We start from the raw sequence: 16,005 nt of genomic DNA, 5'->3' as shown, positions 1-16,005 counted from the left end.
GTACACCCCCCCACCTCCCCTCCCACCTTCCACCAACCTACCCCTAAATTTTTTTTTGTTTTCCAAAAACAGAAAAAAACTGTTTTTCCATTAAGTTTGAAAATTAATTGAATGTTTGAAAATTAATATTAAATTTTTTATTTTTTAGCACAATTAAGATTTTTGAGTGGAAGTGAAAACTAAGTGATCTATTATGAGTCAGATACTCATATTTTACCCATTTTGATTATATTTGTAGAGACTTTTAAAATAGCTTGAAGCTCATATTTACCCAATTAAAATATGAGTAATCCAAGCTATTAAATATGGATAAAATAGACTCATTTCATTAATATGAGCTGAAATTGTCACCCCTACTAGCAGCACCTAGCTTATCAAATTTGATTTTCAAATGCTTTGATTCTTTTCTCATAATTGTTTTCTGTTTAAATTCCAAGGTCGCCTTCGTTGTAATTACTTGCTTCCTGCCTCTAATGTTTTTCATGTTCCTTGATAATAAACTGTTCTACGACTCATCGGTTCTCGTTTCTTAGTCTGATTTGGGAGCTCCATAGTGTCTTCACTTTCCTGTTGTGATTTTTATTTATCCCCATTTTCTGTGATATCAAAAGGATTCAGACTACATGATATCCTGCACACTAGAGTCATAGACAATGGACAAATATGGAAATCATGCACATAAAAAGGACAAGATCGATTCAATGTCTGATAAAAAAGATATACCTTGTTTATATTTCATTTCTTTAACAAGTTTAGTAATGAGCATAACAGTCCTAATATAATGTTCCGATGGAGAGAAGAACCTATGATTAGCTTTTCAGGAAATTTCCAATTTCAACGAAATCCTTCAATATCTTATTTTACTTTGTTTAACTCCTTGTATTCCTCTATCCGTATAATTCATTGAACGCACATAAATGGCTAGTATAACAGTGTTTCTCTTATTCGTATTAACTGCTACTCTAGGGGGAAAAGATATACCTTGGTTATATTTCATCTCTTCAACAAGTTTAGTAATGAGCATAACGGCCCTATTGTTCCGATGGAGAGAAGAACCTATGATTAGCTTTTCAGGAAATTTCCAATTTCAACGAAATCCTTCAATATCTTATTTTACTTTGTTTAACTCCTTGTATTCCTCTATCCGTATAATTCATTGAACGCACATAAATGGCTAGTATAACAGTGTTTCTCTTATTCGTATTAACTGCTACTCTAGGGGGAATGTTTTTATGCAGTGCTAATGATTTGTATCCCCATAATGTTTCAGTTCATGCTCCTACTTATTAACTGGATATACCAAGAAGGATGTACGATCAAATGAGGCTACTATTAATATTTACTCATGGGTGGGACAAGCTCTTCTATTCAACTTCATCTATATCTTCACATTATTTATATAATCCTGAAGCGCACCTTTCCTTTGTGTTTGTTGTAGCTTGCTCTTACTAAGCTTCTTTCCCTGAGCTAACCTCCTTTACCACGTAAGATCATGTAAGTGTGCGGTTACGCTTTTGATGCTTCACCATAGAATAGATCAATCCAGTTTCTGTTCTTTTTTGGTGCACGCGTGTTTATGGAAGGGACAACAATTTACATTTATGTTTATTCTCATTCCCTAATTTAATTATTGCAGACCTCAAGTTAATGAATTCCTAGAGTGTAGTTAGAGATCTTGGGTTTGAGTCCTCATTGCCATCGATACAAATTATTTCTATGTGTTTGGTCTTGTAATAATAATAATGATCATTAGAGTTATTAAATTGATGAGTCTTGTGTCATGACCCGCCACTTCATCATACCACTTAGGCATGGAGTCTAAGTCCGTGACACTTGTCTCTACCATTTACGTTTTTAAATGTGATTCATATCAATACCAACCTTATAACTTAACCCTTAATGTTATCTGCTGTGTATTTTTGAAGAATGATTTCTGCTTGTATTGATTCATGTACTCTTTGTGTGAAGAGCTTGATATGGATTCACCAAAGAACTCTGAGGCTGGAAATAGCAGTAGCCTGGTGCCACCCCAGGAGGCATGCGACCGAATCGCCCAAGTGGTACAAGAGGAAATGCAGAAAATGGAATTGGTGGCTGATGAAAAGATGAGAATGCTAAAGAAAGCTCGTATAGCTCTCGAGGTTTGTGACAATGAACTAGAGGAAAAAGCTAAGGAAGTTGCACAACTGAAACTGGAGAGGCAGCAGAAAAGGCAACAGTTAGATGAACTAGACAGCATTGTTAGGCTTAAACAAGCCGAGGCGGATATGTTCCAGCTTAAGGCTGATGAAGCAAGACGAGAAGTTGACAGGTTGCAGATGATTGCTTTTTCAAAGTTGGAGGAATCTGAAGACGACTACGCCAACAGATACCTACAACAACGTCTTAATGAGGCTGAAGCTGAGAAGCAATACCTTGTCGAGAAGATGAAACTTCAAGATCATGGTTCGCGTCCATATCAAAGCGATGACAATTGAACCGGGGAACCCTCACAAGCACTCTTGTCTAAAATACAAGAGATCCTTACGAGTGTATAAGACTATTTTGGATTCACCCCGAGTAATGCCCCAGTCGGGGGAAATTGCTCCCAAGCTCAAACCCGAAACCTCTGAGTAAGTGAGGAGCAGCTCAATCCATTTCACCACATCCTTCGGTAGTCCTTCTAGTTATCCTTTCTTTATTCCCTTAGTTCCTAGTTAACTGTTGTTCTTCATTCTATTAGTACTAGATGAGATAAAGCTCGTGCAGCTTTTGCCTTTCAAATAGGTTGTATTTTTGAAATTGAAGTAATGCGAAACATAACTTTTGGGATATTATGATCTGAAAATATAAATTTATGTCTCATAAAAATAATAATTTATGAAAGATATAATTAAAGATGAATACTAAATAGGAGAAAAAGTGCAAATGACCATGTTACTGTGAATCAATTTTTTGCTATAAAATAATTTATGGAAACATTAAGAGTACTTTTAGTCATTGATAAGTTTTAATTTTAGTTATTATAATTTAAATTAGATATATCTAATCTTCAACTAATTATAATTTTAGTTAAATGCATATAGTCTTCAACTAATAATATGTATATTTTTTTCTCTTCGACAGTATAGCTTCACAAATTTAACAAATTATTAAATATGAAACCATTCAATTATCTATGTATTATGTTAGGTGTATATTGCAATAATATATTCTAAATATAGCTTAAAAACAAATTGTTTTAAATTTAAAGTAAGTTTCTGTTTTAGAGGTACTTCCTATGTTTCATATTAATTAGTTGTCCACTTTTTTGTCTACATGCCCCTTAAAATATCATATATAAAATGAGTAATTTTACTAATTTACCCTTTATTCACTCCTTTCAAAAATGAACTTTTTGAGACTTATAAACATGTAATTTAGGCTTTCAAAAAATATTAACTCATGGGGTTAGAAACTTTTAATTAATTTCTTTTGATTTGATAATTGATAAGTAATTTGGGACAATTGTTTATAATAAAGTAGACAACTAGTATGAAACGGAGGGAGTAATACAACTTTCATGAGAATAAAAGTTTTTGAATATTTCTTCACATGATTTGCATTTTATTACATTTTGTAAAAGCTTCTGGCACGACCCAAAAATGGACATGATGACACTTGTTTATTCCCAATATGACAAGTCAACCTCAATCCAACGAGAACGAAAGAGATGTGGAAACCAGTAAAGCAAGAACAAGACAAAGGCAATAAACTTATTCATTCTATTAAAATCCTCAAAATCTAATTGTCACGTGTATAAACCACTGAATACATAAAGTGCGGAATTAAGAAATAGGTATAAGTCTCAATCTTTGTTTCTAAAAGTATAAAGAAAAGAAAAAAGAGATCCCGCCGAGGTGACGAACAACTACCTCTTCACATCCTTGACAAACCTTGAAATCAAAAGAAGGAGAAAGAGATCACACGAGTCCGGGCTCGGAACCTACACAAGTGTAGAAGCAATGGATAAGTACCAACAACACGGTACCCAACACACAACCTAATAAACAAGACATCTAGCTAGAAATTGAATACCCCTTACACTCCAACCAAACCTCCTCAAACTATAACTTGCACAGAATTCAGCCCAACCTACCAGTTCTATAATAAACAACTCACAAGGCTCAATATTCGCAGTTCAATCTTCACAATTCAACAATCAAACGAATCAAATAAGTCAATCTCAATGTCAAGTAGTTCAGTTACACGCAACAAGTACTTCAATCACAATTAACAAGTAAGTCACGCATAAGCATCAAATGCATTAAGTCACAATGATCAATCTCTTGCCAGAACTATTTCCCATCGTCACAATATCACTAGCCGGAACCAGTTTAATTTGATGCGGGAATTTTTCTTCTTCCACTTCAACTTCTTCTTCTTCTACTTTTTCCAATCTCAGATTCTTCATCGCGGATATTGAGTGCAGGTGAAGATTAGCCAAGTTTCCTCCAACAATCCTGTCAAGGCAATTGTATTAAAGGTAGCTTCCCAGTTTGTGCATGACAATTACAAGCGGATACTCATGGGTATAACCGGAAGGGTGATATTCTTGCCTTAATGAGACCTTCTGGCAATGGGAAAACAACTTTGTTAAATATATTGGGAGGAAGATTGCAAAAAAATGTCGGAGGAACTGTCACATACAATGACATTCTATATAATACGACTATCAGTAGGAGGTATATTACCTATCCATCAATAATTCTTTTTTTTAAAATAATAATATTCGACGTACTGCAGCCGTGAATGGTTTTGAACAAATTATATATCAAAAGACTCGAAACATCTAGATGATTGCATATGTATAAAATTTGGGACTGTTTATAGATGATTTTGAGTTGCTCAATATTGAATAGTCAGTGTATACTTCATATATAGTCAACTTATACTTCATGTATCTATTGAACTTTTTGAGTATATATCATAATGTATAAGTGAGAGTATCCTTCATATAATGTATTGTATAAACAATGCATATGGATATATGTATATATTTTTTATACATAGATATACATCATATATAAAACACTGATTCATTGCATTACTATTTATACAATATGATCATTACATTTACAATAATTATTTTTGTTGAATTTTATTTTGTCACAAATAATGCCGGTATTCAGGCATTCTTACATCTAAGTTTCTCAGACTTCCTTGATTGAGGTTTTCGTGTACAAGATATGTCGGAATATAGCATGCCAAAGCCAGTTGCCGGCTGATGATTGCTACTGTGAGATATGCATTAACAGCAAGGGTTTCTGCAGTCTATACATGTGTGTAATCAGCCACAAATTTGATTTTGAAGTGCATACTTGCTGGTGGATTGGCTGCGACTCGTGTTCGATCTCATTGGACTCACACAGACTGTGCAGTTCGTGATAAACAAATTGGGATTGTCCTTAAAAGGATTATTTTCCACCGGTAGGGTATGTGACATCCTGCACTGATGGAAACTTCAGATGTTATCACAAGAATCTGATGGGACCTATTTTAACGAACCGTTTGGTCGGGACCGTTGTACAATGTATACCTGTCTTAGGTGTACATGGTACATCATTGTGATCCTCCAAAGACCTAGAAGACTTAGCAAATACAATATTGTTTCTGGTTGGAAGCTGAGCCAAATACTTTCGCCTTACTCTAGGTGACATAGAACAAAGCTTGTAGTGATACTTGATGAAGAAGCTCTAGAATTTTGGAAACATAATAGATCTGTGTCATGTTAAGAGAGACAAAAAAAGAATAGATGCATTAAGTTTCCGTTTCATGATTTCATTCTTCTCTCTTCATTCATTTCACTAGATTATGGAAAAATATTCTATTGAGAAAGAGACTAATTTAGAGGACAACAAGTGAATGAAGCTATAATACAAGAGATATCCCCTTGCCTGCAAAATGGAAATAAGGCCTACTCCATGGTGCAAACCTCTTATTACAGAGAAGTTGATCCTTCATTCTGTGATCATTGCACTAAGTGTTTGTGTTTTACTTTTGATGGACCAATGACCATATGAAGAAACATAACCATCAGTGGAACCTGTAAAGATATGACACCTGGGCCTATCTGATGGCTAGTTTCAAACTTGCGACCTCGTGCAAAGTGAAGTTCAAAACCACCACTTTACAAAGAAAACTTTATATGGTAGCTAGAGTCATTAAATTCATATTTATACGTTAGTACATTAGTTTATATTTTTATGTTTAATAAAGTTATCATACGAATCGACATCTGGTGATATGCTTTAACTAACGTGCATTAGCCATTGGTAGTGCACCGTTCATCTTCAAATCCTGGGTTCACCTTTGTTAGAAAGGAAAATCAATCAACAAAATAAATATTACTTGTTTTGTTTGTTCTCTCTTCAAATTCATCGTATCTGCTCTTATCTTCTCAGACTCTCATGTGGTATTATAAAATCTTTCCTCTTCTCATTCCCTGTAGTCAATTCATCTTTGAACCAAACACTCCGTTCCCCTCTAAACTCTAATGGAATCATAGCGAATCCTGTAAGATTAAATACTTTAATGTATAATATTAGGATCTTGAACACGATAATCTTACATAGAGATCGTTAGGGGCACATACCTGATGCGAAAGACATCATCACAGAGAAAAGCATTAGCATTAGCCGTAAATTGGTTTCTACCTTCTTGACCTAGCCTTACGTTACCACAACTCTCAGTGATGAAATTATTGTAGAGAATATGTGGTAACCCTAATGGGTGGAGGGAGGACCAATTTATAGATGTTAATACTTAATCTGGTATGTCTATCAAGTAACAAATGTATGGACGAGATCTATTCTTTATTAAATATTATTTATGGTATTACTTGGGTAACAAGTAAACTTGGGCCATAAGTAAGAAATAATTCTTACATTCTCCCACTTGACCCAATGACCATATGCATTAATATTTAATAAACATTAGTTGCGCATACAATAAATCTCTTTTATAATGTCCATCATACATACCACAATATAACAAACTACTAATGCGAGTTATGGCGGCTGTACATAAATTTCAAGCTACATACTGAAAGTAAAGAGGGGGGGGAGGGGGAATTAAAATTCCCTTAGTCGACTTCCTGTAGTGGTCAGTCGATTTACATGCAAGTTAGTAGCACAAATATCGAGTAATAGTAAATGAGTAAGTAAACAATGCAAAGAGTTTTTATACTTGTTCGAAACACCGTTATGGTGCCTACTTCCAGTCCCCTTGGGTTTCAAGGGTTTCCTTAAGAGCTTGAAGAGAACTTGGGCAGTACAAAGTATATCGACTGTAAATCCTGTCTGATGTGTAAATCAGAACTTCTACTTGACACAACCTCTACTCGTATAACTTTCACTCAGTTTCTTCTTTCTCTATTCTGTTTCAGTTGTATACTCACGAGAATACAATGCTTTTATGAAAGACAACAGAAGACAACAATACAATTTCAGTGAAGTGCGTACTTCACAACTATGGCTAAGAGAGGTTTATATAGTTTGGAGGACTTCTCTTTTAAGGAAACCCAAGGGTGTTTGAATCAAGGATCTTAGATTGAGTCCTTGATTTATTTTGATTGATTACTGAGTCATGTCCATATCAGATATGTGCTTGAGAAAATCAATTTATTTCTTTGTTTGATGATCTCCTTGTGGTCTTGAACCTTGGCTGATCTCGTTATCTTGAATGTATCCCTTGATTTCGATTTATTCCTTTAATGATTTCCTTGTAGTCTTGAATCTTGGCTGATCTCGTTATCTTGAATCTATCTCTTGATTGATGTGTAGATTGTCTCTTTCCTTCTTTAGGTGTTGTATGCTTGACTCGCCATTTTGAATATATTCTGTATCCCTTGATTGATGAGCAGATTGTCTCTTTCATTCTTTAGGTGTTGTATGCTTGACTAGTTTCTTTTTGAATTTCCTTTCCTGCAACAAGTCATAAGTCGGTTAGGTTTTCATTATTAAAATTACTCGATCATGTGGAGCTAACAATCTCCCCCTTCTTGATAATAACAACGAATTCACAGTTTGCATAAGCTTAAAAAAATAGTGAGACTTCCCTGATATATTTTTAGTTGTGATTGATTCTTTATAACTCCCCCTGTCTTTAAGCTATACAGCTCCCCCTGACTTGATTGCTTTCTGTCAAAGTGATTTGGGATTGTTCAGGAGTCGCAAAATAAAAGCAGAAGCCTAGTGTTCACCCAAGAAGTGCTTGAGGGTGTTGATGACCTACCCACAGAAGGAATTGTAGTAGCATTCCACATTTTTGGAACGACAAGAGTAGGAGTTCTGGACAGAGATAGCAAGATCATTGTTAGAAGAGCTAACTCCGCTCTTGAGAGAGTTGACCTGCTTGATCAACTTGTTGACAGTTGAGATCCCTTCATAATTTATCCTTGTCATTGCAATTTGTAGCTTCCTACCTTTGTACTGGTATCTTTCTCAAGGCGAAAGACCTTCTCAACAGCATCTTGAAGAGTCTCCAGGCCGCTTTCCACAACAAGGATGAGAGTTTTGAGTTCATCGAAATCCTGAAGTAGGAGAGAAGCTGACTCTGCAGAGATCTTAGTTGGCTTGGAAGTATCAGCCCTGGCTTGGACGGAGTCCTTTTTCACCCATTTGTTTCCAACCTACACATACCTCATACTAGAAAAAGTGTGAGAATCATAACTAACATTGATCTCAATGGGTTTGAACATGGAGAGGTCCACTAGTCGGTCCACCCGGATTCGTGAGATAAGCAACCCATAAGGTAAACTGGCAGAGGCCTTAGACTCCTCAGCACTTTCCCAAATGTACTCTTTGAACCAAACTGCCCAATTAATGTGGTATTTTTTCAGCAAACAGTAAAGTACAAACACATCCCGATTAAAGATGTTGTTCAGAGATCCTTTCCTGGGTATGAGAGTAGTAGAAATAATATGTGCCAAAATATGATGTTCAAAATAGAGATAAAGGTAAAAAATTAGACAAGTCAGCATCGGGTTCAGCCACGACTATTTTAGCACCTTCCATACCTCAAAATAATCAGGCCCCTCAAAATCATCAGGCCAAGTTCCATTCATGTACGGAATCACACCAAAAAACTTAGTACCAAAAACATCTTCAAACAATAGTTCATTGACTATAATACAACTACCCATGACAAGGGTTTCCAACTCACCACTATCGTTAGAAACACAGATATTTGCATAGAATAATCGAACAACTTCTTCAAAGAACTCAAGGCCACAGAGACTAAACAATAGAGATAATATTTGAGCTTTAAGAAATGAACTTACCGGGTATTGAGAGTCCCTCAGTTGCCTTAGATTTATCACCCGGCCTGGGACAATGGGTCGAGACTTGAAGCTATCATACCTATTTTTCTGTTCAACTCCCTAGAACCTTTGGATGTCTTTATGAGAGAGAGATCCAGAGGCGCACAGTCGAGGTTTCTTCAACTCCTTCTTTTTGACAGTTGAAGCTTTTGTTTTGGGAGGCTGAGAGATAAGGGAGTCAACTGAAGAATCAGAGAATGAGGACAGAATATTCACTTTGATTGAGTTCAAAAAGTGAGGATCAAAGTTTTTTAAAGAAGCCATTGAACGATTTCTGGGCATAGTGAGATAGAAAAAGAAGAAAAGAGGAGAACAAAAAAAATAAAGAAGAAGAGAAGGAGAAGAGATTTAAAAGAGGAACGAAAAGACGGGAAATGAAGTGATGGGAAAGAAAGGAAAGGTTTTATGGAGAAGAGGAAAGGGTGGAGTAGAGTAGTAATTAGAAGCACAATAAATGAAGCAAATAAGGAAAAAATCATTAATTAAAAGCGATAATACTGAGACAGTTTTTGAGAAAACAAAATCTTTCTTCAAGTAAGGATTTTGTAAAAATGTCTGCCAATTGATTTTCAGAATCAACAAACTTTAACGAAAAATTACCATTTTCAACATGATCTCGAATCAAATGATTCTTGTTATCAATATGCTTAGCCTTAGAATGATGCACAATGTATTTAGAAAGACTAATAGCACTAGTATTATCGCAAAACATAGGGACAACTTCATAAAAGAGATCATAATCAAGTAATTGATGCATCATCCATAATAATTGAGTACCACAACTTCCCACAGCTAGATATTCAGATTCCATAGTGGATAATGCGACAAATGTTTGTTTTTTGCTGTGCCGGGAGATCAACGATTGACCTAAAATTTGACCATGTTCCACTGATACTTTTTTGAACATTTTTATCGCCTAAAAAATCAGCATCTGAGTAACCAATCAAATCAAAATGAGATGAGTGAGGGTACCATAGTCCTAATTCGGTGGTTCTAATCAAATAGTGAATGATCTGCTTTACTGCAGTGAGATTGCGCACTTGCATACACTTTACATGGTGTCTGGCTGACTTGAGGTAAGGTAGAGTAGTGAGCCAACCATTCCTTTATACATTTTTCATCCACTTCTTTCCCCGGTGCATCAGTTTCAAGGCAGATGAAGGGGATCATTGGAGTTCCAAAAGCTTTTCCTTTTTGAGGTCGAACTTCTTGATTAGTTCCTTGGTATATTTGGTTTGAATTATGAAAGTTCCATTAGTTGACTGCTTGATTTGTAGTCCGAGGAAGAATGTGAGCTCTCCCATTAGACTCATTTCAAATTCTCCTTTCATAAGGCTTGCAAAATTCTCACATAATGAAGGATTAGAGCTTCCGAATATAATACCATCAACATAAATTTGAACTATAAGATTATATAAACTTGATCTTTGAATGAAAAGAGTTGTGTCAATTTTCCCTCCTTTGAAAATTATTTTGAAGTAAAAAGGTACTTAGTCTCTCATACCAAGCTCCGGGAGCCTGTTTGAGACCATAAAGTGCTTTGGAAAGTTTGTAAACAAAATCAGGACAAAAAAGATTTTCAAACCCAAGGGGTTATTTGACAAAAACTTCTTCTTTTATAAAACCGTTTAAAAAGACACTTTTTACATCCATTTGAAAAAGTTTAAAACGCTTAAAGGAAGCATATGAAAGTAAAATTCGAATAGATTCTAGCCTTGCTACCGGAGCAAAAGTTTCACCGTAATCAATACCTTCCTGTTGGGAGTATCCTTGAGCAACCAGTCTTTCTTTGTTACGAATGACTTTTCGATCTTTACTTAGCTTATTTCGAAATGCCCACTTGTTCCAATTATGGAACAATTTTTTGGCTGTTCAGTGAGAGTTCATACCTTTTCAAACTGGTCGAGTTCTTCTTTCATTGCTTGTCTCCATGATTCATCTTCCATTGCCTCATTTATACGCTTGGGTTCAAGTTGAGACACGAGTTCTAAAAATGCTTGTTTTCTCAATGAAGCTCTGGTCTATATTGAGTCAATTGGTTTACCCATGATGAAGTCATTTGGATAGCCGCCGTGTCTCCCTTCTCTAGGAATGCCTGTCTTCTCGGCTGGACTAGTCGACTTTGGTTCTGGAGAAGTTGACTCATCTATGGTAATTTTCTTAGAAGAGTTTGAGAGATTTTTAGTGCTCTATATAGGAGTAGTTTCATCATCTCTAGATTCTATTTCCTGCATCCTTGGGTTAGTGTAATAAAAAACGACATGAACAGATTCTTCAACACATAAAGTTCGTTTATTAAAAACTCAAAATGCACGACTGACTGGTGCGTAACCTAAGAATATACCTTTATCACTTCTTGGATCAAACTTACCCAGATTTGTCTTATTATTGTTGTGAATGAAGCATTTGCATCCGAAAGTATAAAAATAGCTAATATTTGGCTTCTTACCTATGCATAACTCATATAGAGTTTTCTTTAAAATCGGTCTGATAAGGTATTTGTTCAAAGTATGGCATGCAGTACTTACTGCTTCGGCCTATAAGTGATAAGGAAGATTTCGATCAAGAAGCATGGTTCTGGTGGTGTCTTGTAACGAACAATTTTTCCTTTCTACCACGCCATTTTACTGAGGTGATCTAGGAGATGAATTTTTTTGAGTGAAACCGTTTTTATTACAAAATTTCTCAAATGCTTTATTTTCAAATTTTCCACCATGACCACTATGAACTGTGGAGATGAAGTATCTAGCTTCTCTTTGTACTTTTCTACAAAACACTTCAAAGTTAAAGAAAGCTTCATTTTTATGAGATAAGAATATTACCTAGGTTAATCTTGAAATTTCGTCAACGATGAAGAAAGCGTATTTCTTACCACCAATGCTAGCAGTTTGAGTGGGACCAAAGAGATCCATATGAAGTAGTTGCAAAGGTTTAGTGGTACTTACATCATCCTTGAACTTGAATGAAGAACATTTTTCTTACCAAGTTGACAGGCATCACATATATGGTCTTTTTAGAATTTTAACTTTGGAAGTCCAATGACTAGTTCAAGTCTGGACAATTTTTCTAAGGCGTGCATGCTTGTGTGACCAAGTTTTCTATGCCATAGTCAAGAATCATTTGATACTGCAGTTAGATATGTAAGTGTTGGTAAGTCTAAGTTGTTTAGAACGTAGATATTATCAACATTATCTCGAATGATTGTGATGTCCTTAGTCACATGTCTGATGGTGCAAGTTGTGCCGTTGAATGAGACTTTGAATCCAACATCGCATAGTTGACTGATGCTGAGCAAGTTGTGATTAAGTCCCTCCACCAGGTATACTTTTGATAGATCATATGATGAGCTAAGAGTGATTGATCCAGCTTCTACTACTTCTCCTTTTGCATTGTCACTGAACTGTACATTTCCTCCATCGATTTTGTTAAGAGTTTTGAAATTTTCTTTCTTTCCGCACATATGTCTGGAGCATCCATTGTCTATTACCCATATTCCCTTTTTGTAGGTTCTTTTGGTCTGCTCCTAAAAAACAAGTAGATTAATTTCGTTTAGGTACCCAAGTATTTTTGGGTCCTTGAGGGTTAGGATTAACAACTTTTGGTCTCCCAATCAATTTTCCAAAAGAGAATTTCTGGCATTTAAAAGATTTGTGACCAATGTCACCACAAGTATAAAAGGAGAAGTTAACAGAAGTTTCAGCATGATGAACTGGGGAGAGAGATCTGTTAGATCCAATGGAGCCATGGTTAGGGGAATTTTTCAGTTACATCTTTACTTCGTCTAGTTCCTCTTCTAGTAAGTCGACTTCAATTTGACTTGCTTCTAGAAGTATTAGCCAGCAGTTCTTTTCTTGAGCGATTTTGTTGTATTCATCGATTACTTTCTGCAGTTCGTCAGTAACCATATCCAATGAGTTTTGTAAGTCATTACATTTTGAACAATTAAAAGTTCTTACCTCGCTTGTTTCACCTAGTGCCATGAAACACATGTTGGCATTTTCATCATGATCATCTTCAGATGTTTCTCCTTGGATCTAAGCTCCGAGACTTTTTGGATCTTCATTTCTCTGATTTTTTCTCCTTTTTGTTCTTGACAATTCTGTTTGATGTGTCCTAGTTTTCCACAATAATAGCATGTATCATCACTTCTTTGATATTCATTGTTCTTATAGTCCGATTGATGCCTCTGCCTTCTTTGTCTGAGCATTTGTCTAACTCGGTATATAATATCCATTCCTTCAACAAATGCGACAATTTTCTTTTTGTCATATTTATTGTATATGTTAATATGATTCTGCTCTTATGCCATCAAGTTTACACGAAGTTCATCATACATCTTCAAAAATAGCAACTTTAGTTTCCCAAGCCTTGGGAAGACTTCTGATGAGTTTCGTGACTTGTAATCTGTTAGAGTATATTATTCTGAGGGATTTGAATTCACACATAATTTTGCTGAACCTTGAGAACATGTCTTCCACATTCTCATTTTCGGCCATTTTGAATAACTCATCTTCGTTGACCAGTGAACTGATCCGAGATTCTTTAACTTGGCCGGTTCCTTCATACGTTTTTTCCAGTAAGTCCCACATTTCTTTTGCAGTTTTGCATGTTGAGATTTTGTCATATTCTGCTTCACTGGGTGCACAATACAACAAACTTATAGATCTTGTGTTAGTTTGAGTTACCTCTTGTTGTTCCTTTGTAACATCGAAAGATTAACATCTTTTCCAGTGAGTGCGAGAATAGGCTTTGGACCCTTCTTTATTACAATCGATGCCTGTTTTCAAGTCATGAAGATTATGAACCTATCTTTCCATTGAGAGTAATGCTGACCGTTGAAGTAGAGTGGCCGGTTTGAAGAATGTCTGTCTTGAAGTAGAGCGCCGGGAATCTGATAGTTTGCCAGGGATCTTTGCTCACGTGTGGTTAAACACTTTTTATCTGTGAGACCTGCTCTGATACCAATTGAAAGTAATGAAGGGGAGGGGGGGTGAATTAAAATTCCTTCAGTCAACTTCCTATACTGGTCAGTCGACTTCCCTGCAAGTTAGTAACACAAATATCGAGTACTAGTAAATGTAGCAAGTAGACAACGCAGAGAGTTTTTATAATGGTTAGGAACACTGATGTGGTGTCTGCTTGCAGTCCCCTTGGGTTTCAAGGGTTTCCTTAAGAGTTTGAAGAGAACGTAGGCAGTACAAAGTGTATCGACTGTAAATCCTGTCTGATGTAAAAATCAGAACTTCTACTTGACACAACCTCTACTCATATAACCTACACTCGGTTTCTTCTTTCTCTTTTCTTTTTCAGTTGTATACTCATGAGAATACAATGCTTTTATGAAAGACAACAAAACACAACAGTACAAGTTCAAGTGAAGTGTGTACTTCACAACTATGGCTACGAGAGGTTTATATAGTTTGGAGGACTACTCTTTTACGGAAACCCAAGTGTGTTTGACGCAAGGATCTTTGATTGAGTTTTTGATTTATTTTGATTGATTTGCTGAGTCATGTCCATATAATATATGTGCATGAGCAAATCGATTTCTTCCTTTGTTTGATGATCTCCTTGAGGTCTTGAATCTTGGCTGATCTCGTTATCTTGAATTTATTCCTTGATTTTGATTTCTTTCTTTTAATGATTTCCTTGTGGTCTTGAAACTTTGCTTGCCTTTATATTTTGAATGTATCCCTTGATTGATCAGTAGATTTTCGCTTTCCTTATTTAGGTGTTGTATGCTTGACTCGCCATCTTCAATATATTATGTATTCCTTGATTGATGAGAAGATTGTCTTTTTCTTTCTTTAGGTGTTGTATGCTTGACTCGTATCTTTTTTAATTACTTTCCTGAAACAAGTCACATTTAGCAACTTATCATACTAGACTCATAAAATATAAAACATATAACATTACTCTCCACAATTATGTCTCATAGAGACTTATCTTGTAATATCTCAAAACAATAACGTATACACCATTATGAGAAACAATAAATTTATTACTGTATATGAGATACTCATAATTGAGCTCAGAGTATAAGAATATCATAAATGTATCAATCATAAGTACAACCAAGACCCATTTGTTGAACATGTTCTTTAAATGTCTTTGGTTGTAAGCCCTTTGTTAACGGCTCTACAATCATACGATCAATTCTAATATTCTCAAACAACACTTTTTGTTTCTGAACTTCTTCCTTGACAATAAAGTACTTTAATTCCATATGTTTGGCACCTTTGGAGTACTTATTGTTCTTGGAGAAGAATACTGTTGTAGTATTATCACAATAAATTTTCAACGGCTTTGTAATGGTGTCGACAACCCCAAGACCTGAAATGAAGTTCCGCCTCCATAATGTATGAATTGTGGCTTCATAACATGCCACAGATTCTACTTCCATTGTGAATGTAGCAATGATAGATTGCTTAGCGCTCTTCCACGATATTTCTCCTTCAACTAATAGGAACAAGTAACCAAAGGTGGACTTTCTAGTGTCAATACATCCGGCAAAAACTGAATTCGAGTATCCAGTAATTTCTAAGTGATTGGATTTCCTATACATGAGCATGTAATCCTTCGTTCCTTTCAGGCACCTCAAGACTTTCTTTGCAGCTTTACAGTGATCAATTCCAGGGTTACTTTGATATCATCCTAGCATTCCG

General features: G+C 35.6%; 1 pseudogene; it reads left to right on the top strand.

Moving 5' to 3' along the window:
* Window positions 1-1,949: 1,949 nt before the first annotated feature.
* On the top strand, window positions 1,950-8,396 carry LOC102602670 (protein OBERON 2-like; annotated as a pseudogene).
* Window positions 8,397-16,005: the final 7,609 nt, after the last annotated feature.

Source organism: Solanum tuberosum, unplaced genomic scaffold (assembly GCF_000226075.1).
Source record: "Solanum tuberosum cultivar DM 1-3 516 R44 unplaced genomic scaffold, SolTub_3.0 scf00033, whole genome shotgun sequence".
Taxonomy (NCBI): domain Eukaryota; kingdom Viridiplantae; phylum Streptophyta; class Magnoliopsida; order Solanales; family Solanaceae; genus Solanum; species Solanum tuberosum.
Note: the sequence above shows the minus strand (reverse complement) of the source record. Positions and strands in the feature narration are given on the sequence as shown.